Here is a 26,753-nt window from a genome sequence, read left to right on the forward strand (position 1 = left end):
GAAAAGACAAAAGTTTGCGAAGTCTACAGTATAGTATACCACTATTTTATAGAATCACCTTGTGGATAATTGTGTTCACTCATTCAAGTCACAATAAAAATTCTTTATCAAGTTGATAACACAGATTGAGAATTAAGTATGGAAATGAACAAGAACACAATCACCGAACACACAATGCAAACTATTTTATAAGAGTTTGGCAAATTTTGAATTAACTTTTCCTGATTTTATCTCGATGATAATGGTGCCAGAGAGAATGGTGCTAAGGTTTGTTCTTTGCTATTCGGATTTCAAATACAAAAAAAAGAAGGTATCTAGGTTAGGTAGGTATATTTAAATTCCATTCTCAGAACGTATATAAAATTTAATCCTTTAAGCTCCTTAAATTATCTACAAAGTTTATTCACACAGAAAAAAATGTAATAAAATCCTTTTTCCATTTTAGAATTTTGGTGGAAAAACAAAAGGGTTTTGTCAGTTTATTCATGCTTATATCACCTTAAGGTAAGTGTCTGTTTTCGCGCTTTATATAGATAAGTAATAATTATTATTATTACTAAATTGAAGCATGCAAATAATGATGAAAAAAGGATAAAAGTCATTTTTAAGGTTATTAAAATCTAAGTCTTCTTTACCTTAATAAAATTCTAAATTAGAATCATGACTTCTGGGATTATAATTGGCTATTGTTCCTACAAAAGACTAAGAAGAGAACTCTACTGAATCGATGGTTTTTGTAACCCTTAAATATTTGTCTTTATTTTCTTTAAAAACAAAACAAAAAAAAAACATAGACCATTGTTTCTCTCAATTTATCTGATGTTAAACTACGTCAGCAGTTATTTAGGTTGAGTAACTTTTTCAATTGATAAAGAATTGGATGCTTATTTTAATATACATACAATGATTCCTTTTTTTAGTAAGTTCTGAAAATAGCAAAGAGAAAACCTTAGCGCTATTTTTTAGCACCATTATCAAGATAAAATCAGGGACCCGTATCGCGGATAACAAAAACGACCCCTTTAAAGAAACCAAGGACTATTTTCGGAAAACTGCGTCATCACATTTTTATTTAGATAAAGTTTTAGTTTTCAATTAAATATTACCTTAACCCGTTTCACTATGAGGAAAAGGTTATTTAGAAAACAAAATGTTAAAGCTGTTTTAGAAAGTTACCAAACTGATAAGTTGAAGATGGATTGTTTAATTTTGTTTGGAATTTTATAAATTTCTATGACTTGAAGCTTATAATATTTCAGACTAATAGAACGATTCAAAAATGTTGGTTTATCTGATTTACATTTACAAACGGAGTATTTTTCAACGAAGAAAATAATGGTAAGCAGAAGATTAAAATTTTAAATAGCTAGCAAATTGCTAAGTTCTAAGAAAAGTGTAAACTTAACAAGAGGTTGGGTAAGATATTGCACCATCATTTTTAAATACTATTCTGTATTACAAAACTTGACATTTTCTTATTACTATTTGTAGAAGTATAATATGAGTTCTTTGAGGCTTAAATTATTGGATAAAACATTTAAACCATCCATTTAAATGATACTTCCAAATTAAAAACGGGACAAGCTTTTAATTAATAAAGCATTGAAATATATGTAGCTAGTTTTTTTGGAAAAGATATCCATAGTAAAGTATGATTTTACAAGTATTACAATTAAAAACTTTTTGCTGTAAATAAACGTAGAAGTATGATCCAACAGCTGATGAAATTTTGTCGTTTGCTTGATTCTGGAATATAAACGTTGGTACAGTTGATAGCTATTAAGTACCTCGAAGGCATGTTCGTAAAGTATGATGAGTAATTATTTCTTCAATTTTTTTTAATTTTTAAAATTTAAAACTCTGTCGACAACATTTGTATGTAAAAACGCTGTATTTTGTATCGTGTTGGTGTCATAGACAATGAGTTTTTTAAGCATGAACAATTCGGTCTATTAGATGCCTCATTTAAGCAACCCATGATTTCATGATTGTTTGCACACTATCGCGACAAAAATGATTGTTTTCTATTCTTCTGTAATTTTAAAATTTTTTCGAGTACCTCCGTATCAATTGTAGAACGGCTGCCTTTATAAAAAAAAAAGTAAGAAAGCTCGAATATTACTTCTCATTTCTCAACATTGATACGCATAAAATCGACATTTGAATTCTCTGGACATGGATACATTGTAAAACTTAATGAAATTACTTCTTTGTTTTTTGTCTGACCCGACTTAGTTGTTATAATTGAATAAAAAGTTCCAATATTTGTTTTTGCCATCTGTGGTACGCTAAGATCTACACACATTTAGGCCATAGTCTACAAACAACCACTTTCTTTTAGTTCTTTTTGAATTTAGCTTCAATTTTCGAAAAAAAAACGATTTTCCCTTTGCATTTTTGGACTTTTAATTTGCAAATTACATTTTACCAAATTCAAAATTGCAAATATGAAATTATTAAATTGAAACGTTTTACTTCTTGCAAAAACAAAAATTCTATATGCTCAAATTAGAAAAGTGCAAAGTCTTTTCTGAAAACTTAAGGTGTTGTTACTTTGCAAGATCTTTCTTTTGCACCAACAATAAACTTTTGACATTATATTTAGAGTTTTGAAAAGCTTTTCAGCAATTTATGCAAAGAGATTGAAAAGTTTGTTTTGAAAAGTTGTCAAATACTAAATGAGGCTGGAATGCGACCCACACTGATAACTTGCCATCAAGTCTGTCAAGTTCTCTTGCTTGAAAGGTTTGTAGTTTTCCTGTTTTGTTAAAAAAGGTAAAAAGACATATGTCATTTACCAATGAAAGTTGCAACCAGTAGCCAATTTTAACACTAGCAACCATGTACCTACTTCGTTCTCTATTTCTTCTTTAACACTACCATCATGATATCAGTTGTTAATCCTTCACTATCTAATTGAACGACCCAACTGAATGTGGATTCTTCGACTTCTTCTTTGTCGAAAAACATATTTTTGTCAAAACTCACCAACGAAACTACCTCACTAACATCTCCAATTGTATCCAGACTAAAGGCTCTTGATGGACAAAAAATATTGTTTCTTTCTAAACTTGCACCGTCTACAAATGCACTTGACATAAAAAATCACTTGTTCGAAAAGCTGGGTTCCCCATTTACGTTAAATGTTGAGAAAATTTTATATCGTAACCATACTAAGTATTCGTCATTTAAAAAAAGTGCACCTGATTCAATTTTCCATGTTTTAAATTCACCATCGTTTTAGCCTAAAGGAATAATAGTTCATGAATTTATGAATAAGTCGAACAACCCTTTTCGTCAGTATCGGACCACGCTAAGCCAGCTTAAAAAGGTATTAATCTACTACCAAAACGTAAATGGACTTCGAACAAAGAAAAACGTTGTTCACAAAAACATTAACAATCTTCCTCACGATGTCATAATATTGACGGAAACATGGCTCAACAACTCTATCTCGGACTCGGAGCGTTTTAACTCCTCTTATCAAGTATTTAGACGTGATAGTCATAACTCAGACGATTCAAACGCTGTTGGTGGCGGAGTTCTTGTTGCTATTAACAATAATCTCACTAGTTACCTGATTGACGACTTTCGATCGACAGACATCGAAATACTATGCTTCAAAATAAAAATGGAAATAGGACATTTATTTATTGTATCAGCATATATATCTCCAAGCTCCCAGAACGAGTTTTATGAAAAACTAAACAAATGTATAGAAAGTATTTATATCCTTTTGGAGCCTAAAGACGATGTACTGGTTGTTGGTAATTTTAATTTACCCAATATCAATTGGATTCAAATTGACGACGATAACTTCTACGTTCCAATAAACCTGTCATCTTCAAACGAGTTTTTATTAAAAGATGATATGTCTTGTGGCTTAAGCCAATTAAATGGTGCGAAGAACCGTTTTGGAAAAGCACTCGATCGGCTATTTTTCTCCGAAATCATATGCTCTGAAGCAGCTGTGATTTCTTCTGCTGTCAAAATTGTGGACGAAGATCGCTATCATCCTCCATTAGACATAGCACTTAATTTAAACATGGCTTAACCTCACATGCTATCTAATAAAAACAAACTAGAATTCAACTTTAGTAGGTGTAATTTTGAAACCCTTTTAGCTTATTATGTACGATCAATTGGGATCACTTATTTTGTAACTTAAATATTGACAATATGTGTAACATTTTTTATGTAACCCTATTTGACTGTTTCTACAAAACAATTCCATTTAAAAAGACTCGAAATTACTTGAGTGTTCCACCATGGTTTGATTCTCACGTTAAAAACTTAAAAAACAAAATTAACAAGGCTTGGATAAAGTACAATCAAACAAGAACTGATGATGATTATAGGACGTTCATTATAATAAAACAACTTTTCACTGACAACTCTAACATCCTATATGATGACTACATTCGGCAAATTGAATTAAACATTAAAATTAATCCTGATAGTTTTTGGAAATTAGTTAATCGAAAGAAGAAATCATGTCGGTACCCTAACTTAATGACTGATATGACTTCAAATAGTAATGAGCCGAGAATAATTTCGAACATGTTTGCAAACTACCTCAAAGATGCTTTTGTAGATTACAATAATAATAGTTTTCCTAACACATCTACCGATGTTGTAAACTTTCCCCACTTAAATTCTATCAATTTCTTTATCAGTGAAGATACTGTCCTTAATAGTATCCTACAACTTGACGAATGTTTTAGTCCTGATCCCGACGGTATACCATCATCCATTTTAAAGATATGTGCTGCGTATTTAGCACACCCGTCTTTTCAACACGTCCTTAAGTAAGTCGCTGTTTCCTTTTGTCTGGAAGAAATATTAAACTAACGACCTATTGCTAAACTATATGTGATACATAAACTAGCGTCCTTTCTTTTCACTGTAGTTCAATTATCTGTGATAACCAGCATGGTTTTGTTAAAAGCGTTCAACTGTTACTAATCTGTTTAGCTTTACGTCCCTTTGTGTAGATGTTTTTGAATAACGTGAACAAGTAGATTGTATCTTTACTGATTTCAGCAAGGCCTTAGATAAATTGTGTCATAAGACATTACTATTAAAACTATCACAGCAAGGTTTTAACGACAGTTTCTTAAACTGGATCTCCTCATAGTTGCAAGATAGACGTTATAGTGTTAAATTTTGTAATGAGTTTTCAAGTGTTCATTTGTTGTGAATTCTGGTGTCCCCCAGGGTAGTCACCTTGGTCCTATTCTATTTGTTTAATTTATAATTGACTTGGTTGTGATCATAAAAAAATCGTCTGTCCAAATATATGCTGATGACATTAAAATTAAAAAAAATTAACTCTACATCTGACTGTCTTCTCTTGCAAGAAGGCTTAATATTATTCAGGGAATGGTGCAGTAATAATCGTCTTGTTTCAAATGTTGACAAATGTAAAACCATGAGTTTTACACGCAAAAAAGTTCCAATCATTTTTAGTTACATGTTATATTCTTGTCCTTTAAGTAGAGTATATGTATTTTCTGACTTAGGTGTTGTCTTAAATCCTAAACTAACATTCAATGAACATATTAACTTCATAGTTAAAAAAGCAAATAGAGTTCAGGGATTTATTAAGAGATTTGGCCGTGATTTCCGTGATCCTTTTGTTTAAAAATTAGTTTTTGTTTCATTTGTGAGACCAGTCCTAGAATATGCTTGTACAGTATGGTCACAAGACTCGAAGCTATTCAGAAAAGATGTTTGCGTTTTTGTCTACGATCCCTTCCGTGGTTTCATGGCATTCAAACATTACTGTCTTATTCACAGAGACTTTCTCTCATAAATCTTCTTTCTTTGACAAATCAAAGGAAGAATTTGAAGTTTTGTTTTATTGTTGGAATAATTATCGGACAAATTTTATCACGGTCAGTTCTTGATTGATATTAATTTGAAGTCAATATATTTTATTGTTTACGAAATATTGAGAACAGATCAACAATTTTTATAATAAATTTGCGTTCTATTTTTTGTAGATTTTATTTTTTAATGAAAAAACTGACTGTTTGATTTTTATTAAAAATTTACTGAATGTTGAAAACAATATATTCAGTGCGATAAAATTAGTTTGACGTCAATATTTTTAATTTTTGAAAGGATATTTGAGTCAAAAGTAAAATAAATTACCAAGTTTTTTTAGGTTTTTATTTTTTGTAAAAAAATTGTCAATACGTTTTTTTTTTTTTAATTTGACCGTTTGTTGAAAACAATATTTTTATAAAATCAAATTAATTTAAATCCAATATCTGAAATTTTTGAAAAGATATTTAATCCGAAAATTAATTTTACGATCTCTTAGTAAAATTTTGTTATTCTTCGTTGCACAAAATCATTTTGGACATAAAATCATTTTTTGTTCGTAAAATATTCGAGGTGACAAATGTTTTTTTGATATTGTTGCGGTAGATTTTACCACAACAAGTTTCATCCCCCTTTTTGCTAATCACCCTTCACAATTCTTACTGCGGCCTCAAAATTCTGGAAGAGTTTACTAGAAACGTTGGCCATCAGCCAGTGACCTGCTATTTTGGCATTTTGGGAAGGCAAATTCAACAGGTCTTACCATAGTGTGCGAAAGGATTCCACACAAACGAACTGTGCGACGGTTGGCCCACATATTGGTTGAACAATATCGTCAAGTCATGAAGACGACACCCATGGCCAACAATGTGTGTAGAAAAGTCACACCATTTTAACTTAGTATGGCCGAGGGCCCATCATAAAGTATTAACGATAGAAAAATCACTCCAAGAATATTTTAATAACTTTCACTTTAATTATAGGCTTGGCTACTAACTACCTTCAACACGACATTCCACACGATTTTTCAGAAAGTCTTGGCTGATATAGATTCGAAAGTGAAGAGCTAAAATCACTCACTGAACTACTGGGTGATCGCATCACTTCTTTAAAGAGATCGCGTGCGATGAAAGATACCTGGTGGCACACCCCAATCTTATGGTTGCAGGAAGTTGCGGGACCGAGACAGATCAATCACCACGCAAAAGATCCGCGAGGATTGCCTGAGGGCAAGTAGCCGGAAGGGTCAAGCTCGCCATAATGATTTGGATTGCGCCCAAAGCGATTAGAAGATTAACGAAAATTGTGTGAAGGATTTTTTCTTTTAAAAAGACGTAATTTATGTATCAAGTTTTTTTTCCTTAAGTTTCGTATTGAGTTGAAGATTATTGTATTCTGCTGTGAATATTGCTTTTTGGCGTTACTAAATTTTTTCCTATGATTCGTCCTTTTGACCTTCGAGTCAAAATATTAATTTCCCGGCATTGCGGGACGCGTTTAGCGCTTTTGATTTTTTTCTAGTTGAAATAATTTTTTTTGGGTGTTTTTTTTTATCGGTTTTTATCATTATATCCATCATTTTCTTTTTTTTGAAAAACATTTATCGAGAATTGACCTTCTGTCTATCTCAATAGCTCAATTTGTATTTTTTTTCTTTTATAAAAGATCCTGGTTTTTAATCCCGGCTTCGGCCAAGGTTTTCCAGGCAATAAAACATAACTTAAATTTCCCATCTGGAAAATAAAACCTTTCTTTTATTTCGTAAGTTGATTTGAAGACTAAATTTTCAGCTCAGCTCATAATAACTTTCGCGGCACATCGGCGGTGTGCAATTTTGATTTTGTGTAATCTAAAATTATTAAAAAGAGGAATTTCGATCATCATAAATATTAGATTCGAAAGTCCAATATTGTTTAAAGATAATTGTAATTATAGTCAGTCCGTCGGGTCGATATAGAGGTGGAAAAATTTCGATATTTCTACTGGGTCTTGAACTATGGTTACGTCGCGAATGTACGTTCACAAAATTTTTTATTTCGACTCTAGGGACCTTGAAACAATACGAAAAAATCGGACCGATTCATTCCCTAATTTATTCGTTTTTTTTTAATTAATTGAATTTTTTTTTAGTGGCTTGATATTCAAGTTAAAATTTGTCTATATATCAGAAAACTTCTGAAAACAGTTTTACTCCTCATGAAAGAGACGTTTTTAGAGTGTCGCATTTTGCAAATTTTGCAATAAATGTTGCCTGTCTGTCAAGAAAATTTTATTTTGGAAGTTCTCTAGGTGTACTCAAAAATCTCAAAACCATCTAAAAACCGTTTACAAAACTATACATAGGGCGCCTAACCAATACAAATTTTTAAATATTTTTGGAATGAGCCATTTTTAAATTCCTTGATGAAATCGAAAAAAAAATTAAGACCATTTTTTATTTTAGCTTAGGTTATCCTAAGCTCTTAAGCCACCCTTCTTCAAAGAGTATTGTCAAAGTGTCATAAGGTATTAACAAAGAAAAAACCACTTTGTGATTTCAATATTTCAATTTGAATATTATGGTCAAAATAAAGGTAATACGAACTTTTGTTAAGCTCATTTAATCCACTATACTTTTGAGCCCTTATTTTTTATTTCACTTTCTTATTTCTAAGAATATACTTTCTTTTTAATTCCAGATTATGTTTTTCTTATCACTTATATTAAAGAGTGAAACATTTCCAGACCCGCTCCTCTGTTGGCTTTCTTCAAAATCTACTTTATTGAAATTTAATGGGAGATTTTTAGGGATTGTGAAATTCTGTGTCAATTGTAATGATTTCACGAATTAAATGCGGATACCTTCGATTTTTTTTTTTCAATTAATAAAATTACTTTGTGAAGACCTTTTAGAATGAATTGTGTTATTTGGAAAAAAAACTTAATGTATTATGCATTCATGGACATAATTGAAAATTTCTTTTACTCATTTAAATTTAACACGAATGCTTACCATCGTACCTTTGGCATTACTGTCCATAATCCAAGAACTGAAAAATAAAATAAAAAAGAATTAATAAATTGAAAAGTCAACGGGAAATTCAGAATAATTTATAATTGAAATGTTTCAATTCGTATTTTTATTTGTTGTTAAGAAATTAAAGATTATTGAAAGCTTTTATACTTCGCTGTTTCTTTTTAAATTGACTTAATTCATATTTATTAATAAATTATTCTTGTCAACATTGTTGCTATGTTTTCCTGTTTGCTTTCTTTGAACTTATTAAAGCTTATTTAATTATTTGAAGTTATTTTAATAATATTTTAACTTCAAAGGTCATGATTTGAGATGAGTAGGTAATTTTAATTATGGATAAGTAAGAAGAAGTAATTTTTGTATTACAAAAATTATTTAGTTTGTTGAATGAATAAGTCCAACAAAACATTCTAAAGAATAAAACTAATAATTTTATGAAATGTAAGACAAGACTATACAAAAAATATGTGTCCTTAAAGAATGGAAACGAGTCTTACCATACAATTATTTAAAAATTAAAAAACAGTTTTTTAAAATGTGCATCAAAAGTAATATGTTCATAGTTTGACTACAGTCTCGAAAAGGTTTTGATCCTGGTAATATAATTGCATTTTTTTTAATAGCTTCGAATCCACACCCAACTTAGAGCTCGAATTAGGAGACATCTAGCTAAGGACCGAGCTAGATGAAGGAGTTTGTTGGGTGAGGACCTAGTTCACACAGGGCTGAAGCGCCATCTTAAGTAAGTAAGTAAGTTTAATAGCTTGAATTCAAATCCAACTTCGAAATATTCACATTAAGATAGATCTTGGAAAAAATCCAGGAATTTCAAATTCATACCCACCATCTTTTCATAGATTTCAAAGCCGCTTTTGACAGCATTTATAGGAAAGAAAAAGAACAAAGCAATGTGTAACAACACCCTGTTAAACTTAACTTAAACCCCTGTTAAACTTATCCGTTTGTGCAGAATGACGGTGGAGAATGCAAACTTCTTTATCATGGTCATAAAAGATCACACCAATGCATATGATATCAAAAGAGGTTTTACACAAGGCTATGCACTGTTATGCGACTTCTTCATTATCGTTCTGGAACGAATTGAGCAAAGCTCAACCATCACCTTTAGGACACGATTTTTCAAAGATATTTCCAATTACTCAGATAGCCAAAAAGACATTGAACAACGACGTCTTGGACAAAACGTCATCATGAGCTGCTATAACTTTAAGGAAATTCTTGACTTTGTCTACCTAGGCACCGCTACAAACTCAGACAACGACACCAGTGCTGAAATCAAACGAAGAATAATTTTTGCAAATCACTGCGTCTTTGGACTTAGCATCTACAATCTAAAGTCACCATCTATAAGACACTCATTATCCCGGTTCTCATTTATGGCAATAAGGTTTGTACCTTGTCAAAAAAGATGACAACGTCTTAGTATGCATCGAGATTAAAATTCTTCAGTTTATTTTGAGTCCCATCTGCATAGATGAGGAGTGGAGAAGACGATATAACCATGAACTGTACAACGATACGGATCTAGTCAAATGAATAAAAGTCCAAAGAAATAGATGGCAATATCAACACTCCACCCCAGAAAGTTTTCAAACCCATTCCCAAGAGACGGCGCAGAAGAGAAAGGATGCGACTCTGGTGGCGCACGCAGGTGTAAGAGGTCCTCAGACAACTTAGTGTGTGAAACTGAAAAAAGCTAGCTAAGGACCAACGTGAATGGAGACGCATTTTGGATGGGTCCCAGATCCATTGCGGACGTCCCTACAGTCCTACAGCTTAAGTAAGTAAGTACGATACTAGAATTAATACTGTATTTGGAAGACATAGTTTTCTATTTTGTAAAATCATCACACAATGTAAGCGATATTTACAATTTTAACTTAGGTTGAAAAACATGGTTTTATAATTCCTTTAGTATTAACAATAATTATCATTATTATTATTATTGGTTGGCGCAACAGTCCGTTTGAGAGCTAGGGCCTAGTGACTGACAACTCCCATTCATTCCTGTGTGCGAGTACTGTTGTCAGGAATGGAAGGGACCTACAGTTTTAAGCCGAATCCGAACGCCTAAATTTGGGAAAGCACTTTTCATGACGAGAATTACTCTTGGAGAAGTTGTGAATTTCTCGCAAGAGGCAGTACCCGTGACATACAAAATTTAAAGCTTACTTAAACTACCTATTCTACCTATAAACTACTTAAAACTAGAAAAACCACAGCAGCAAATCTAACTATCTAACATTTTTGTTTTTCATATTTTGTTGTCTTTTTTTTATTATTTTTTTTGTTTGTGTCACTATTCTACTTTAAACTAAACCCTAAAACTATAAAAGAAAGTATGTAAGCCGGCCAAGGCTTAAAACCACATCCCAACTACCCAATATCAAACGCCGATTGAAGCCTCCAAAACTGGTTCTCCTGCTTCACCCTATCAGTCCGGTCCCGTTCGGACACAGCCCTACTAAACTGAAGGAGCTCTGCTCCGCCTTGTGCCATGACATTCCGATTGTATGGGAGTCGCCTATCCACGGTCTGACGTGGTAGATTAACGGAACTGCTAATCTATCCTGTGTCAAACCGCATTTCTCTAAAAAGAGGAATGCCTCTGGTGAAATGAAGCCGCTCAAGCGTGCACTTTCAAAATACTCGTCGTTTGGATAGAACACCCCGAAAATTGAACTGTTGTTCGAAGACATAGCTCTTGCAATGTAACCTCGAATGAGTTTTATCACGAAATTGTCAATTCTGTTGATTCAAGCCCTGTTGTAAAGGACCTCGTTGGAAAAATAATGCACATAAGAAGGTTCGGCTGCTGGATATAAGCCGGTACAGCGTCGTAAACACTGCCGCTCGAACACCCGAAACTTCTTCATCTGGGAAGGGGCAACGTTGAACCACACAGGACAACCATAAATGATCATTGGCGGGTCCACTGCTAAAAAATAGCCGTTTCGTCAAAGCGAAAGCTCCTCTGGCCCTGGTCAGAGCAGCATTTATATGCCTGTCGAAATATAAATAGTGATCTAACCAGATAACGAGGTACTTCACTACACTTTTGCTCGCCAATGGCTGCCCGTGAAGATCAACGATGACCATCTTGCGCCAATTCTTACACGTATCGCTCGTGGCCCTAGCCAACGGAGTCCGGAACAGAATTGTCTCCGACTTGGACATTTATTTTCAGTTTCCAGTCGTCGCAATATCGCTGAATCTTGTCGAAATCACACTGCAAGAGAATTCTAATAACCTCAACCTTTCGGGCTGTTCTGTACGCAATTAGATCGTCGGCGTACGCAATTGCCTTTGTAGGACTACCTATCAGATCGCTGGTGTAAATGCTGAATAGAATCGGCGAATTCACCGCTCCCTGTTGAAGACCATTTTTAATGAGAATGTTGTGGTAGAAGTTACATTGCCACTTTGGACAACAAACTTTCTACCGTTAAGCATATCATAAAGCATATACATATACAACAATGGCTTGCTCATGCCAAGTCTGCTCAGTTTTAGGTAAAGGCCCTCTAACCATACGGTGTCAAAGGCCTTTTCCAAATCAACCAGAACAGCACCTGTGCATTGTTGTTTTGATTTATTCCATTGGATATCAGAAACGAGTTTAGACGCAGCCTTATTAATGATTTTTTTCGAAAACTTTGCTGATGCTCGGAAGAAGACATATCGACCGAAGATTTAACGGGTTGGAGTTGTCCTTTCCCTTTTTCGGGAGAGAAAGACCACAGCGGTCTTCCAAACGACTGAGTGTGGTGTAAATGTCAATTGCTTCCATCGTGCAATGTTGGATATATCATCGACACCTGCTGACTTTTTGTTTTTTATTGAGTTGAAGATGAGCTGAAGCTCAACTTTCGTCACTAAGAAGGGACTTGGACCCGTTTGCTCGGCGATTATGGCATTTGCCAAGGAATCGTTATTGAACCGCATGAAACCGCGATTCTCAGATCGCCAATGTGTGATATCATTACGGAGGTAAAAGTGATTAAGTAGGGCTCTGTTTTCCAGGTCGTGGTTAGGGCGAATGCTAACATTCACCTTGTACACAGCTCCCACCGCCTCCACTTTTTCCCTCGGATCTTCATTTATGTAAAAGTCATCGTCAAAGATGGCTTCCTCTGGATCTATTTGCGCTGTCCTGAGTACATCTCTGTTCTCTTCAGTTCTTTGGAGTTTAAGACACGGAAGGTCATTGTCGTTCTTCTTCCTGAATATCTTGTTGATTTTGGGGAACATACTAGGGTCACTCGAATTGACTGACCGGATCTTGCGGTCCCAGTACTTGTTAATTGATAGCCTGTAGTTCTCCTTATTCAACAGATTTTCATTTTTTATTGACGACTTCAGTGTCCTAACCTCCAAGTCGTGTGGATCTGTAAGTCATCTGTACAAGTTCTTGAGTCTTCTCAGTAAGCCACTCTTGTGCCTTCGTAGTGCGTCAATAGTCGCGTTTCTGTATGCGTCCATTTGGTCCCATTCTTTGTACTTTGGTATTGTCCGTTTCATCGTTCGTTTTATTGTTTCGTCCATCTGTTGTAAGTGTTGGTCAATTTTTACAACAGTCCCACGCACAGTATTGATAATAGAAAACTTTACTGTCGATATCCAAATGCAGGACATTTTGATAATTCATTGGTGCTGCAGATAAAAATAATAATTTCGTCAATCAGTGTTCATCAAATTTCAGCTGTCAAAACATTTTGGCAAATTTTAGCAGCATTTCATTAAAACTTTTTGAAATGTCCATATTGAAATGGAGAAAACCCTTATGGTTGTTTGCAGAATCGGAAAACCCAAAAGCTTTTTATTACCCTAGATGTCCTGATGGTTTTTATTTGTATATCTTTTAAAAAAGGTATTAAAATAAATAATTCACAGGTGAATAAATCATTTTAATAGCATAATTGTTTTTTTTAAAAAGGTTCCAAATAAAAAACATGTTGAAACCCCAAACTGTTTCGTGAATGATATTTTACTATGATTTTTCTGATTTATTTTAAGTCAAGTTTCTTGTTTTTATTGCTGGAGAAGTCATATTTCATTTAAGTAACACTTAAACTTCCACAGATGTTTCAAAACCCCTTTTAACCATAATCTCTATGCTATTAACCTCAGTCTCAGCTGCCTCTTTCTAAATGCAAACATATTTATAAATGGTAGGAAAATGCTTTCACCAAGAATTCCTCCTTAAATCCAAGCGGAACCTGTAGAATTCCTTAGGGTTACTTTTTTTGTTTTCAATTCTGTAGTGAGATTAAACTAAAACTAAGTGCATGCTTCACCAATTTATGTTTGCTTCTAGAAAGTTTTGGTCCACAAAGAGTAATTAATCCATTTCTTTGTCCTTAAAGTTATCTTACTAAAGGACCTTGTGTTCCATTCGTTGAGGGGAAAATAGAAACGAGTTTCGTAAAGCGAAAATGTTTTTAGTTTGTTTGTTTCTTCCATGAGCTGAGACCTCGAAAACTATAATTCCGAATTCAAAAACTAATAACTGTAATGAAGATTTATGTTTGAAAGGTGGGTAAAGCAAAATAACGACTGGAAATTGTATGTTTCGTTTTATAAAGTTGATGGTTGGAAAGAATGAGCCAAAGATATGAAATTGAAAATAATCAACTTTTACAATGGATGATGTTCTGAATTTTGGTAAGCAATTCCGATTAAAAGAGTAACTTTTTTGTGTCTAGGAAATTTAAATATTTGTTTACCAATTTCCAATAATCTATTCAAGCTTGGGCGTTGTGATGGAAATGAAAGTTTCCAGCTACTCTAGAAAATAATGATAACCTCAAGCCACCATCAATAATAAATTAACAGAATTATTGATTTTGCAAATACTGTCCTCATTTGTTTAAAACACGTTTGGAGAAAGAAAAAGCCTACATGATGATTTTGGAGAACTTTGGTGGTAAAATTTTGCATCGATTCCAATTATAAAATTTCATGAATTATTTTTCGTGGTCTAGATCCTAATTTTGTTGTTGTAATTAAAATTGAGTATATTTTCACGCAGGTGTCTATATAGCAGCTTTAAAACTATTTCATTGTTATTTCTATATAACTCTAGATGAGTGCAGACAACAAAAGAAAGTTTCATCGTTTAGGAATTTAATTTAAAACTTTTATAATCATACAATAAACTGAATGCCGAGGGTGACAGATTCATTTGAACTTTTATATATTGAAACTTCTGTGGTCAATATAAAAAATAAAGTTGAAATTAGTGATAATATCTATATGTGTTTCAAAAATGTTTTATATAAAATTTAAAAAACACAAATGCAGTATTTAGTTATTTTTTGTGTGGAACATTTTAATTTGTTTATTTTAAAATTTAGTTTATTTAGTAACTTTTTCATAGTACACAATATACACAAATAAATATACTTTCTTTTGTATTATAATTTATATTTTTGTATCTATTTAGGTTATTTTTTTAAGTTTGGAATTTGGTTAAAAATATTAATTTGTTTTTTCGTGGTTGGTGATATTTGTTTGTAATGAGTTCCTATTGAATGATATTTAAAAAAATAAACCTATGATATTCTACTGAAAAGTTCAGAGTCCAGACTTATTTATGGGCAAAGTTTTGGATACAATTAAATATGAAATAAATTAACTTAAAACATAAATTATTTAATTATTATCCTGTGTAATATGTACTCTTCATTTATAACTAAAAAAATGTAAATATAATACAAAACACAGGCATGACATCAATGTCGCTGGATTGAGAGAAATTATATTATTACATTAAAAAAACATTGTTATATGTACTACATAGCCTGGCAAAAACCGTCGTTCCAAACCCTCCCAGTGGGTGCCGGGCGGTAATGATCACCACAGTTGTCTTGCACGTTGTCAAGATGGAGATCAGCTAAGATCAGGTTGAATTGCTGAAGTTTCCTACTCCTTAATAGTATCAAGCATTAGAAATGCAATTTGACCATACATACGGGGTCCCTAATTTCAGTGGTGGTGTTAGCGTCTTACATAATCCGTGCCGAAGAATGCAAGGCTGGGGGGAAACTAGTAGCTAACGAGCTCATTTGGATGCCTTGACAGGGTCCGTCTTATCTTTTGCCTTACCCCTGAATATCGGCTCTGCCCGGGCTGACCTCTTTTTTCCGACCTACTCGTGGGACCGACATTCAAAAACTTTTTTAAAATGGACGAACTAGGCATGACAAATGTAGAACCATCCACAGACTTGGAGAATAAACTCTTGGCCTTCAGCCAGGAGACCTTAAAGCGGAGCTCATTTAGCGCTGGTAGTTCCAGCACTTGTGAGCAACCTAAAACCACAGGAAGTATAGGCAGTGCTATTCATAGCACTCCTATACTTCCTAAACCGTATACAAAACCGAAACCCTTGAGTAGCAGTGCAACTCGAGGAACAAAAAACCAGCAGAAGACGCTCTTTTCAGGAACCGCTTCAAACGGCCTTTCACATTCTTGCCAAGATTGCCAAAAATGAAGAGACCGGCGTGATTCATGAGAGAGACGCCCAAGATAAAATAAAGTACCAGGAGGTTGTTGATGAATACAACAATCTTCTGGCCAGCTGAGAAAAGGTCGTTAAGCGAAACAGATCTCAGGTAGAGATCTGCACGTCTCAGAAAAAAAACAAGCTTGACGACCGGATAAGTTAGGGAAAGCACCATCTTCTGGAGCAGCGCAACTGCGTACTCTTAGTAATGTTATCAGGGATGACCTCCACGTAGCAGTTGTGGATGAGATGTCCACAAACAGCAAAGGTCTGCTGAACGTGTGGAAGTCTATCGAGGGCAAGCTCTCTGAGATGGTGTTTTTATACATTATATTAAACAGTAAGGGCCCCTACCCTAGTTTTGACTCTGGCGAGATGCTCAGGGGGTATAGAGTAATTAAGTGTGCGGTCAGGTTTTCTAGGGATTTCCTTAGTGAAAGCATTGCTAAGGTTAGCAATGACTGGGAGGGCTTGAAGCTCAAGCTTATCCCAGCTAAGGACATCCCTAGACAACCGAAGGCTCGCATTTGGTTGCCGCTCATGAGCATAAGGCCAAGCGGACAGGACCTGATCTGCGGTCTTCAGAGGCAAAATCCGCTTGTCCCCACGATTGCACGATTGAGCTTTAGTTAAGGCAGAAGAACCGCAGAAGACCAGCGCCTCTTACCATCTGAGGATTAACGAGGAGAGTCTAGGGGCTCTCGAAAGGCCGAGTACAAACTTAGTTTTGGTATAAGGAATGCCAAAATTAAAATTCTGCAGAGTCGGGCAACAGACTCCGACGAAGCTGATAACAACGTCGAGGTTGACGATGTTATAAGCGGAGTCAAGATCCCCAGCGAGTTGCCGGGCCCCAGCTCTGCAAATAAAAATAATTAAAAAACGCGCTGAAGGTCATCCAGATTAATCTGAAGCACTCAAAGTGTGCTTCAGCTAATCTGAGAGTTTTTCTTAGGGAAGAAAACTTCGACATTGGCTTTATCCAAGAACATTGTATAAACGGCCTCAAGGTGCGAGGCCTCCAAGACAACCAATACGACCTCTTGTACAAAACCGCAGATCAAGACCAAGGTAATCCCAGCACTTGTATTTTAGCTAAGAAACATTTAAAAGGTTTTTTATGTCCAAATTTTAGCACTCCCGATCTGACAGTTGTCAGATTTGAAGATAAGAATACACAGGGTTTGCTGTTGGCCTCTTTTTGCTATGCAAAACCAAGCAACTTACCGAATCTGACTGAATCGATAGAAGACCTAGAATCAAAGGTGAAAACCTTTGAAACCTCTATAAGTAAGGCTTTTAGAGTCTCTTGCCTAGTTATATATAGCCGTAAAACATATATGTGCAGAGTAGAGAACACAGCACCTTGAGCAACTTGACCATGTAAGGGGATAACAACACAAGACAGAAGGACAGAAGAGAAAGAACAACAGACAGAAAAAACACATGACAACAGCACGCGGTAGGTTTCGAGACGGTCCTCCATCTGTCTACTAACCACGCTAACTGATGCTTGAGACATAGCCAGGATTGTTGCGGTTTTTACCCCACATTGGACTTTAGGAGATCATGTGGAGAAGTTGCCGTAGTTTTAGTGACCAAAGAGAAAGTGAAACTATAATCCATTTCTTCTGCAAATGTCCTGCTTTGGCACTAGAATGAAATACTTTGGTAAAGCATTCTTTCACGAACTTGATGAGCTATCTGAGACAAAGATTAGAGACCTAATCTTTATTCTCAATGTGACAAAATGGCTCTAACATAATCGCTATGAAGCTTTTTATAAATCTGTTCCTTTCAATCACAGGTCAAACGAGTTTTTGGTATCAAAACGGCGGCGCACTACAGCGCTAATTGGATCTCATTCTAGGTTGCCTTGAGATCGCCATTTCTACCTACCTACCATGCATTACATATTTTATTTATTGTATGATATTACAAAATTTCCAGTGTTATAAAAAATCATATAGCAAAATAATTTTTCATAATACTTTACATTTCTTCGCAAATGTATTTTTTACTATCCTTCAATACATACATATTACTTATAAAAGGTTTACCATTTCCTGCGTAACGAAGTAACGCATTGGCAATCGGAGAACCTCGGTTTTACCAGGTTTAATGACGAAAACTTGGTATATGCCATCATCGCCGGACAAAACGGGACTAAAACCCTATTAGTCACGAAGGTAGAGCTCCAGCAAATCTTCGATTCATTAAAGATAAAGAAGTCAGCAGGTGCCGATGGTATCCAACATTGTACAACAACATTCACCTCAAAAAGCTGTGGGCATTTATATTACTCTGTTTAACAACGTTCTGAATAATGTATATTATCCGGTCCCGAAAAATTGAAAGGACAACTCAAATCCGGCGAATCTCCGGTCGATAAGTCTGCTACCGAAGGTCAGTAAGGTATTCGAGAAGGTTATAAATAGAGCTCTGTCCAAGTGGGCTGAGAACAACAAAATATTTCCGGATAATCAGTTCAGCTTTAAGTCGGGAAATGTCATGCGGCGTTTAGGCTTATTTTTGAAATGCAGTGAACAAATCAAAAGAGAAGGCCTTCCACACCGTATGGTTAGAGGGTCTGTATCTAAAGCTGACCAGACTTGGCAAAAGTAAACCACTGTTGTATTGTCTCAATAATTTCAATTGGCAATGTAGCATCTACCAAAATCTTTGGTATAAAAAATGATCTTTAACAGATAGTGGTTAACTCGCCGATCCTGTTCAGCATTTACAACAGTGATGTGATAGAAAGTCTGACTCAGGAAATAACATACGCCGACGAACTAATTGCGTACAGAACGGCCCCAAAAATTGAGGTTATCAAGACACTTTTATAGGGTGACTTCGACAAGATTCAGCGATGACTGGAAGTTGAAAATGAACTTTCAGAAATGCGAAACTATTCTGTTTAGGACTCCGCTGTATGGAGCCTCAAGGGATACGAGAAAGAACTGAACTGGGCCCTATTTCATAAATATTGACAGGTGCGACAGGTGACAGGTGACAATTTGTAAATGACAAACCTGACAATTGTATAAATTCGGTCCCATAAAAAAATTGACAACTTTGTAAAATTCCCTGACAAATTTACAAAGTTGTCAAAATTTCGGATCATAAAAAAATTGTCATGACAATGAATTGTCAGGGATATTTTTAAAAATTGTCACAAATTCCCCGACAAATTTGTAGTGACAATTTTTTTAAGAAACAGAAAAAATGGTACAAATTACAATTTTGTCAGTATATAGTTGACAATTGTGACAGGCAATTGAGTTTCGGTAGTAAGATGACAATTTTATTTTAATATAATGCTTTCAATTGAAAGTGACGACGAACGCGAGGTACGCCACCCTTGAGTTTTTAGACAAAGGATAAACAATAATTTCGCTTCATTAAGTGATTATCAATTTAAGGAAAAATTTCGCGTCTGCAAAACAACAGCAGAATATATTTTGTTAAAAATCGGTCATCACCTTCAGCATCCCACAATTTTTTTATGTACATACATGCATACACAATTTGTAAATAAATAATACTGTAGATCAATTCACTTTCTTATGTAGGTACGTTAAAAAATATTGCCAAAATATGAAAGTGACAAATTTGTCATTTGTCACGATGAAATTGTCATACCTTGACATCGACAAAATTGTCATACCTTGACAACGACAAAATTGTTACGACAAAATTGTCGTTGTATTTAACTAACAATTTTGTCACCTGTCAATACGTTATGCAATGAAAACTTGTCACATAAGTGTGACAAATTTGTAGAATTGTCACCTGTCAATGTTTATGAAATAGGGCCCTGGTCGTTGAACCAAATCGACAGCCACTGGCGAATAAAACTGTAGTAAAGTACCTTGGCATCTGGTTGGATCAGTACTTGTTTGTCAACATATGTACATATGATTGCTGCTCTGGCCAGGATGTTGGACTGTTATGCGAGAGGTCTTGGGTTCGATCCCTGCCTGTGACACCTAAAGTTTTTTTTTCACAGGTACTGCCTCTTGCGAGGAATTGACAATTTCTACAAGAGCAATTCTTGTCATAAAAAGTGCTTTCTCAAATTAGCCGTTCGGATTTGGCATATAAACAGTAGGTCCCTTCCATCCCTACAATTACTCGCACACAGGAATTGTTGAAAGTTTTAAGCCACTAGGCCCTGGTTCACGACGGACTGTTGCTCCACCTAATTTATTTAATTTTTCTTAACAGCAGCGTTAGGGTGATTTGCTACATGGCCCTTATACGTCCTATGGGTGCCCGGTATGGTTCAACGTTGCCCCATCTCAAATGACAAGATTTGGGTGTTTGAGAGACAATGTCTGCAACATTGCCTTGGACTTCACAGAATACCAGAGTCGGAGTACAAACATTACTATTCCAACCAGGTTCTATTTAACAGAGCCAATACAAACAGAATACATAATTTCTTTCTAAAGCTTAGTAGGGGTCACATTGAGAGAACGATGTCGCCGACTAACAGCTTAATTTTTGGGGCTAACTACCCCAATAATGAGTACTACGAAAGTGCACGTAAAAGTAGCAGCATTTCGCCTGAACCGAACGGAGCGAAGAGATAGTGTGAGGCAGGAGAACCAGTTTTGGTGGCTTCAAATTGAGAATGTCATTTAAACTGCAGAAAGGCAGTAGTTATAAGATATTGAATTAAGTTAGAGCACCCGCAAAGGGCCAGTAAGATATTTGTTTAAGTTTTTGAAACTATCGATAGTTTTTTTTAAAGAATTTTTGTCTAGCTTTAAGATAGCTTTAAGATTTTATGAGCTGGTGAAACAAAGGCTGCATGGACGAAAGTGGCACCACAGTCAATGCTGAGGATATGGATGAATGGAGAAGTTTGTAGGGTGAGGCAGCTGTCACCTGAACAAAATGGTGGATTCAAACGTGGAGGGGGGGCTGTCTTGGTTGTAGAAGTCATAAGCCCACATAATTTTAAATTTGGAAAAACTAAAGTAATGTTTTAAATTATTTTTATTATGTTTTCTGAGAGAAAGAGAATATATTATTATTAAAAAAAAACTTTGAATAAATGGTCGCTAATTTGAGATTAAGTTACCTTTAAATTCCTGAAACTCGATTTCAATTCCATCTTATTTTATTTAATGAACATTATCAGTTTAAGGCTTTTCTAAAGCGTTTTTCTTTCAAAATTATTTACCTTTCAAATAGGAACATTCTTAGGATCTATAAAATTGGATTAATATACTTTTTGATGTTAATTTTCTTTGGAAGCTCTAGAATTGAGATTCAAACTCGAATTTAAAGAATATAAATGTCCAAAAAGCTGCAAAAGTGACAGTTTCGTTGACTGTATTATTTGTAGACTTGTTTTTGATCAAAATATTTGCAAAAGATTCACAGTAAACAGTTTTTTTTTTAAATGTGTCTTCTAATATCAGCTCCAATCTACTAGTAAGCATATTGACAATGATAGTAATAATAGAATCCCGGAAATTGATTCAGAAGAAAATTCTTGACACTAGAATATCTTTTATTTTATTCTGATTTTTTTGGCTTTTTGCAAACAACATTTTTGAAGTATTTTCCCATTTATGAGAATGGCAACAAAATCAGTGTCCGTGATGGTTAGTGCGTTGGAGTGTCACGGTAGAGGTCTTGGGATTAATCCCAAGTTACATTTGATATAAGAATGCATGTTATGCGTTTTACCAAAATTTTAAAACAGTCTTTATAGTCAATTCGACCGAATTCAAAACATTCCTTTTAGTATTTTAATACAAGTATTCTAAGAGTATTTATCTTTCGGAACTCAATATATTTGCATTTAAGAAAACGCGAAGAGCATAATCAGCAAAAATCTAACCGAATATAAAAATATAACTACGTACCTATACTTTTATATACAAAAATACTGTGTTCAATCGAGATATCAATATTTTCTTGTGATTTTTCCTTTCAAGTTTAACTTTCTTGGATTTATATTGATTTGGAAATATTTTATAGGTATTTTGTAACCTTCTGAGAAAGATAAAATCAGCCAAGGTCCATTAGCCTTCCTGAGTTAAATCTATCCCCAGTAGCTTTATGTTTTGTAAGAAACAATAATAATCATCAAATATGTCAATTCTGACATTTAAAGTGGATGATGTAGTCTAGTATTAAAGGCAAACGGTTGTTCTTACATTAAGCTGACAGTGATTCCCCAAACGCAATCATTATGTTGGTTGTCACTCAAATGTTAAAACCGCGGCTGTGACAGTTTGGTATCGGAGATGATAATGGTTCAATAACTTTTCCTTCCTTTTATTTTTTTGTTGTTTGAAAAAGTAAACTTTTGAAATCATTTTCCTAAAATTTCTTTCAAACACAATAAACTTTTATGACAATAACAAAAATTCACAAACAATTAAGCATCGTAAATGAAGGTTAACTTACGAAGAATTTAATTTCTTAAAGTTTTGAAAAGGGTGTCTTTATTAAATCGAGGTTATTTATATTTGTTCTTACCTTTCAGGCTTCATTTGCAAAGCTCTCAAAGCTTTTTCACATTAAACGTTATTGATGATCTATTTTACTTAAAATTCACTATTAAAAGTTTTTCGAAAAGAAAACCGAAAAGCGTTAAGAAAGAAAACTAGTGCAAAATTTGCTCAAGCGTTAAATACAAAATACGTATAAGATTTTAACAATTAGATCATTTGAATTGAATTCAATTGGGTGGCGCAACTGTCCGTTGTGAACCAGGGCCTAGTGACTTACAACTCTCAACCATTCCTGTGTGCGAGTACTGTTGTCAGGAATGGAAGGGACCTACAATTTTAGGCCGAATCCGAACGGCTAATTTGAAAAAGCACTTTTTCATGACAAGAATTACTCTTGGAGAATTTGTCAATTAATCGCAAGAGGCAGTACCCGTGAAAAGACTTTAGATGGCATAGGCAGGGATCGAACCCAAGACCTCTGGCATGACAGTCCAACGCACTAACCATCATGCCACGGGTACTACTAACTAGATCATTTATCGATACAAAATAATTCTAGATTAAATAAATTATCAGTTGATTTTCTACAGAGATTGAAAACAAAAATATTTGAAAGCTAGAGTTCTAGCTTTGCTCAAAATTTAGTACAAATATTAAGAAAGCTTAGCTATTTTCAAGATAGTTCGCTACTTTTTTCATAGTGAACCATTAGTGTCATGGTTTACTCATATTATGGAGCCCTTGAATTACGACCTTGACAGCAGTAAGGAATAGGTTAAAATGGCTGTTGATGTAAAAAACCAACACACTTAGACCAATACGCTATCAGGTTCATTTCATAGAGGATGCAAAAACGCTTGCAGATGTTTCCAAAGCACGGCTGTTGTAACGTAGAATTAGTCAACAAGTTTATGAACGGTATTTAGATTGCATCTTGCCAAGAAAACCGCAACCAAATATGGTTTCTTTAAAAACAGGCTACTGTACCGAATTTCAATTGCCGTTGGAGCTTAAACCTGATTCCAAGCCCTGCCGTTTACATTCCAAAAGCGATGTTCCATATGGAGTTGCAAATTATAAGCTAAATTAAAGAGACTAGAAAACTCTAGTATCATAACATCAATCACACACTCAGATTGGGCAGTACCTTTTGTCGTGGTACTGGTACATAAACCTAACAAAAAACTTCGTATCTGTCTAGACTATTAAACAGCTACTTCGAACCAAATGGTCATCCAATTCCTACTCCCGATGATATTGACCTTTCAGATGCATACATGCAATTTGAGGTAGATGATGATTTAAAGAAACTTCTCACCATTAACACACACAAGGGACTCTTCTTGATGAATCGTTTAGCTAATGGATCAAAGCCAGTATCTAGACTGTTTCCGAGAGCAATTGAAATAATTTTACAGAGCATTTTTGGAGTCGCTGCTTACCTTGATTACATCTACAACGCAACAAAAACAATGAACGAGAACTACAACGTTGTTATAGAAGTCATAAAACGTCTTAATGATCAAGGGCTTCGAATCAACTGGTCAAAATGTGTATTATTCAAGACACTTATTAACTTGGATACATAATCGATGCCAGTACAATTAGTCTAGATCGAGCAAAATTTGATTCTATTCAACGTATGCCAAGGCCAACTAACATTTCTGAACGTAGTTAAACAAATTATTTCCAGCATGATACAACTTCGACATCCACTTGATGTCGATGCTGCAGCAGACACTAACTAGGAATGGACCGACAAATGCGAAAGTACCTTCAAGAAATTCAAAGAAATTTTACTTTCTAACTTACTGCTTACACGCTACGATCCAACAATTCTAATCTCCTTAGGAGCAGATGCTACATGGTAGGCGTCGGTGCTCAAGTTTCCACAAAATGCCTGATTGAACAGAATACCGCTTCTCAAAATATTTGGTTAAAAAAAGGGTATATTCCTACACACGCTGCCAATAGTTTTCAAAGATTGGCTCTCGGTCTTATATGATTTCCAAATAAAACATGTTTCTACAAAGGAATTTGGAAATATTGATGTTTTGTCAAGACTCATCGATGGACAAAAGCAACAGATCGAAAAATTTAATAGTGACAGTAATGAAAAGGGAAATAAAAACCATTCTTGAAGACAGCATTGTTTATTTGCCAGTCACACTTAAAGTACGAAAAGAAAAAAGCAAAAACACTACACTTCTCAAAATGTTCAATTACATTGAAAATGGTTGGTCAACGTCTTCAAAAAACCTTCCTTTAGATGTCGTGCTATTTTTCAACTGACTTATGACATTAAAAATATATTAGGTGGTGCAACAGTCCATTGAGAACTGGGGCTGGTAGTTTACGCCTCTTAACCATTTCTGTGTGCGAGTAATGTTGTCAGGAATGAAAGGGACCTACAGTTTAAAGCCGAACCTGAGTGGCTTATTTGAGAAATCACTTTTCATGACAAATATTACTCTTGGAGAATTTGTTAATTCCTCGCAAGAGGCATTACCCGTGAAGGGTTTAAGCCCAAGACTAAACATGCCACGGGCACCTTATGACATTAGATAGAGTAACTATTCCTGCAATTTTTCAAAGAAGGATCCTGAAACATTTACACAGAGGTCATCACGGAATACAGCGCATAAATTCACGATCATAAGTTTACTGGCCCAAAATCAATACTGACATAAGGAACCATGTGAAACAGTGTCAAAATTGTGCATCCGTTGCAAAATCTCCGTACAACAGAACTGAGTTCATTGCCAGTACTACATGAACCCTTGGATAGAATTCATATAGCCATCGGTGGTAGATTCTTATTTCAAATTGCAAGAAGTGTCAGAAATAATAAATCAATAAACCCGAGCTGAAGGCCCTGGTAACTAATGCTCTGATAAATATTTATTGAATTTTGTAATTATATTATTGTTCAATAAAGTATAATAATAATAATAATAATAATAATAATAATAATAAATCAATAACACGAATTTGTGAGCAGATATGGTCTGGTGAACCATTAACAATTGTTTCTGACAACGGGACACAGTTTACCAGCTGCAAATTTAAAAGTTTTTGTCATGAAAGGGGAATTCGGCATATCAGAACACCGCCATACCACCCATTGTCTAATGGGTAAGCTGAGCGCTCATATCCAACAAAGTTTGGGCCTGATGATATTTAACCCAAATTTTTACATGACCAAAAGTTTCGGCAAAAAATACTGCAATGTCCCAAAGGCAGTAAAAATGTTTGGTCATTTGTAAAAAACATGAGAAATTCTTCCTCTTTTTCGGTTCCTTCGCTCGTTGTCAATGACACTCCTTTTGTTAGCTCTTAAGAGAAAGCTTATCTCTTTGCTATGCAGTTCGCCGCCAATTCCACGTCATGACTCCGCCTGTACTTGAGCGAGTTAGTGATTCTATGGGACCAATATTTTTTCGAACTCGTACTGTGGCAAGAGTCCTAAGAGATCTAAACACACATAAATGCTCTGGTCCGGATGGTATCCCCACTAGTGTTCTGAAGAGGTGTTCTTCAACGCTGGCAAAACTACTGCGTAAGCTTTTTCATCTGTCCTACTCCTCAGGTCTCGTTCCGAGCGGATGGAAAACGGCATTTGTCCAGCCTATTCCCAAAAAAGGCGAATCTTCCTCACTCTCTAACTACCGACCGATTGCACTTACGTCTCTTCTTTCTAAGGTCATGGAATCGCTGATTAATTATCAGCTCAAGAAATATCTTGAAGATCGAAAGCTTCTTAATGACCGGCAATACGGCTTTCGTAGCAATAGGTCCACTGGTGATCTCATGGTTCATCGCACCGAACGTGGAGCAAATCTTTACATCGTTTTGGAGAAAGTAAGATTATTGCACTTGATATCTCGAAAGCATTTGATAG

The 26,753-nt window shown here is 34.9% G+C and overlaps 1 protein-coding gene across 1 annotated transcript in view; it reads right to left on the reverse strand.

The window, feature by feature from the left end:
* The window catches only part of LOC129944277 (allatostatin-A receptor), a 412,899-nt gene that overhangs the window by 291,440 nt on the left and 94,706 nt on the right, over positions 1–26,753 (reverse strand). Inside the window, exon 2 of the mRNA XM_056053612.1 lies at positions 8,830–8,858. The gene's annotated coding sequence lies outside the window, so the exon portion shown is untranslated. The remainder of the gene's footprint in view (positions 1–8,829; positions 8,859–26,753) is intronic.

Source organism: Eupeodes corollae, chromosome 2 (assembly GCF_945859685.1).
Source record: "Eupeodes corollae chromosome 2, idEupCoro1.1, whole genome shotgun sequence".
Lineage (NCBI taxonomy): Eukaryota > Metazoa > Arthropoda > Insecta > Diptera > Syrphidae > Eupeodes > Eupeodes corollae.